Source organism: Microtus oregoni, unplaced genomic scaffold (assembly GCF_018167655.1).
Source record: "Microtus oregoni isolate MIOR12 unplaced genomic scaffold, Mior012 000004F_ref0000308, whole genome shotgun sequence".
Classification (NCBI taxonomy): Eukaryota; Metazoa; Chordata; class Mammalia; order Rodentia; family Cricetidae; genus Microtus; species Microtus oregoni.
The window spans coordinates 13,563,653-13,567,787 of NW_024543063.1; the positions used below are offsets into that span (position 1 = coordinate 13,563,653).

The following is a 4,135-nucleotide window of genomic DNA, read 5'->3' on the forward strand; positions in this document are numbered from 1 at the left end:
TTGAAAACATACCTAATATGTCTACAAATTTGATAGTAATAGGTGATTAACTACTAACCTGCAATGCCTTATTATTCTAAACAGTTGGCAATAATAATTGTCAAGAACTAGAAATTTGCATTACATAATTAAATAAATTGGATAGGTACAATACTTTGAACAAGAGTAGAAATGTATGTACAATATGTTCTAACAAAATTAATCTTAAATTTGTATCAATATACAAAATTTGTATACAATATACAAAAGTCTAATCCCATATAAAATATTTTAAATTAGTGTTGCTTTTTAAAAAGTTGATTAAATAATTGACCTTTTATCTTATCATATCTATATCCTTCCTTTTTTTTATGTTTGGACAAAGGGACTTTATTAGACTGCCAGGATCACAATAGGACTTAGGAATTAGCATTGGGGCCCTTCTTCTTGCCAAAGGTGGGCACAACGTTGACAAAGCGACGGTTGTACTGCATCCGTCGCCCTCCTCCTCCTCCTCCTCCTCCTCCTCCTCCTCCTCCTCCTCCTCCTTCTCCTCTTCCTCCTCCTCCTCCTTCTCCTCCTCCTTGACAGACAGAAGCAGGACTTGATCCCCCGAGGCAATGCCTTCCAGTGAGGTCACATGAGCTTTGATCTGGGCAACCGTTTCTTGGCCGGTCATCTCGAGGGTGTGTAGTTCCCGGGCACGTACGAAGAGCTGCATGTTGGCGACTAACCCGCGGACGCCGAGGCTGCTGCCACGAAGATGGAGTCAAGAAAACCTATATCCTTCCTTTTATCTTTTCAGAGTCAATTCAATAATCCACCCTTTTATCCTATCATATTTATATTCCCTTTTTTTTCTTTTCAAAAAATAGAACTCTGAATCTAATCTCCTTTGTTCAACTTTTCTCCTGGCTGTAACCAATAACAAATTATGACCAACAGCCCCCAAACAATGATAAATATTCATGATCCGTTGAATGACCAAAAATCACCCATCCCACCTCTTGGGAATGTGGGCATCATTTTCTTAAATTTTCTTCCTGCTCTCTGGGGGTGATGGTATCTCTAGGAGATCCTGAAAAGAAAAATTTGGACTAATTTTCAAGTCCTGGGAGAATTATCTGTATCACTGTTGTCAAGTCTGAGTGTAATGGGAAAGTGCAGGGCTTGTCTCAAGTCCTGGCCAGAGCAGTCTATTAGGCTGGGTTGCCTCAGCAAGCCACCTTGAAATTGTTCTGAACAGTGTGGAGTCCAAAAGTTGATCTTTAGGTGGTGTTTTCAGCTTTGTGATGTTATCATAGTCCTGGAGGAATCATCATTCTGGGACCTATCCTCCTTTTGGAGGCTACAAAGGTCACTGCTTGGAGTGCTCATGGTTCAAGGCAGAAAACTGATGGAGACTCAAACCCAAAATCATGTATAGGAAGGTAGATGAAATCTTTTTCTAGAATTAGTAAGTACTCTATATGACCATTAATATCATGACAAAAGGTTAATATATATTATATATAATATAAAATGTAAATTATTATATTATATATATTATATTACATAAGATTTATATGTACATGTTAATCATATAAATTTTATACCTAAAGAAAACTGTTGCCGGGCGGTGATGGCGCATGCCTTTAATCCCAGCACTTGGGAGGCAGAGGTAGGTGGATCTTTGTGAGCTCGAGACCAGCCTGCTCTACAAGAGCTAGTTCCAGGACAGGCTCCAAAACCACAGAGAAACCCTGTCTCGAAAAACCAAAAAAAAAAAAAAAAAAAAAAAAAAAGGAAAGAAAACTGTTAAGGAGTCAATATAAAACTGAAGGATTATGAGATTAGTAGCAATAAAATAGTCCTTAAATTTTTGTTTTTCTTCTATCCCATATCAGGTGACTCTTCTGACAAGAGACAGAGATTTTGGATTTCACTTTAATACACATGCTTGGGTTTAGTGAAGAAGAAAGTCACACTCCAGCTCCAAAGCCAGCTTTAGTCTTTAATTGGACTGAGACTACAAAAAAAACCATTTGCATTATGTGTCTGAAGAAAACAGCAGAAACAAACATTTGGGAAGATTTATGAGATTTTATCCTGATGGAAATGTGATATACCAATAGGCCCATTTACTCTTTTCCTTGAGACACCTTTTCTGGTCATTTGTGCTTTTTCTTCAGATGTCTCATTTGTCCAGTTCAGATTCCTTAGCTGAACGTCTTCATTCACCTGAAAAGACGGAAACAAAACACTTCTCCAACCCTAATTTGGGGGAGATTCTCTTTTGGCAAGTTATATCTGATCAAGTGAAAAGCATTTGTGATTTTTATAGGTTAGTTTAGATGAAATGGCCATGTTGTTTGATGAACTATTATCTCTTCTAATTAAAGGTGTTTCTTGCTCAAATTGAATCTTTAGCAATTTTGATGGTATCCATAGCTTTTCTTCTCCTATGGAAGCGAAAGCAATGTCCCTTCCCCAATGTAACACACATCCTGGTTCCCATTCTGAGGTCAGTGAATCTTTAAAGTACACTGGCTGATTTTATTCCACATTTTTTTCTACTATCCAATGTCTCTCCGCAGTTGTTGTTCCTTTCTCATTAGCATTTAGGAAGTTCAGGGTTAATAAAGCATTATGCAGTCTATATCTGAAGGTATTTTTCATCAATTTCTGTTTATTTAAAAAAAATCCTTTAGAGTTCAATTTGCTCTTTCTGTAACTGCTGGCCTGTAGGATTGTGTGGCATACTTGTAATATGCTTTATATGCTAATAAATAAAAAGCTGTTTAATTTTCTTAGAGACATATGCTGGAGTATTGTCTGCCTTTATCTGTACAGATATACCCATGATGGCAACAACTTATAGCAAATGTGTGATTATCAAATCAGCCTTTTCTAAACTCAAAGCAGTTGCCCACTGAAAATCTGAATAGGTATCAATGATGTTGAGTACATATTTTAGTTTTACAAATTATACAAAATGGAACACATCCATCTGCCAGATTTTACTTCTTTGGGCATCCTTTGGGCTACTTCCTGCAGGTTTTAAATTTTGGTTGTATAAAGAACAGGTAGGAAAGTTCATCATAACTTTCTTAGTTTGCTACCATGTGATGGAAAAGTCTTTTTTAAAACCTTTGCTATTGACATGATTTTTTTTCATGAAATTCTGAGGCTTTCAACACATTTCCAATCAATAATTGACTGATTTCTGCATTACCTTGTGCTAGACAACCTGGCGGACCTGTATGAGATCAGATGTGTGCTATGTGTATGGGATTATTCCTGATTATATCATGTAACTGAATAAATAATAAAATTGATTCTGTATCATTTGGTATAAACTCAGTGGTTTCAACATGTAAAACAACTCTTTCTGTATATTGCAAATTGGTACCTGTATTGAGAGTTTCTTTAAAATCCCTTAGAGAATAGCATATAACTCTGACTTTTTAGACAGAATCATAAGGGCTTTGATCCATTTTACTTACATTTTCTGATTTATAACCTGCCCTTCCTGATTTATTTGCATCAGTATAGAATGTAGGGTTCCAGTTATTGTTATATGCCCTGTTAGATGTGAGGAAGGATGCAGTTAGTTAGTTCTCTTTATAAGATGAATTCTCTTGCTTTTGGGATAGTTGTTGTTAATCTCTCCCAAAAACTTACTACAAGCTCTTTGCCAGGGTTCACTTTCTGCCCATAATTTGTTAATTTCACCATTATTAAAAGGTACTATAATTTCTGCTGGGTCTATTTCTATTAATTGACCAAGTCTTAATTTTCCTTTTAGAATTAACTCAGAGACTTTTTCCACTTAAGCTTTTAATTTTTGCTCGATCCATTCTAAGATAATATCTTCTCTCTGTATTAAAATTACTATAAGGGAATGTTTGGAGGGTGATATGACCAGAATGTAGTTAAGATTCAGATTCAGATCCACATAATCCACGTGTGCCTCCTGTGATTTCTCTTCAATCAAAATCAGTTCTCTCATTTAATCATTCCAGTTTCAAACTGTGTAGCGTATTGTCATACAAAGATCCAAATCCCTCCATTGTCATGGTTTTCCCCATTCTTTAATGTGGGGGAGGGGGGAAGTGCTCTTAAATAATTCCTCCCTTTAAGAATTCCAAATCGGCTGACAATGTTGCTGAAGATG

At 36.3% G+C, this 4,135-nt stretch overlaps 1 pseudogene; it reads right to left on the bottom strand.

The window, feature by feature from the left end:
* Positions 1–353: 353 nt before the first annotated feature.
* On the bottom strand, positions 354–751 carry LOC121446750 (annotated as a pseudogene).
* Between the last annotated feature and the right edge of the window lie 3,384 nt (positions 752–4,135).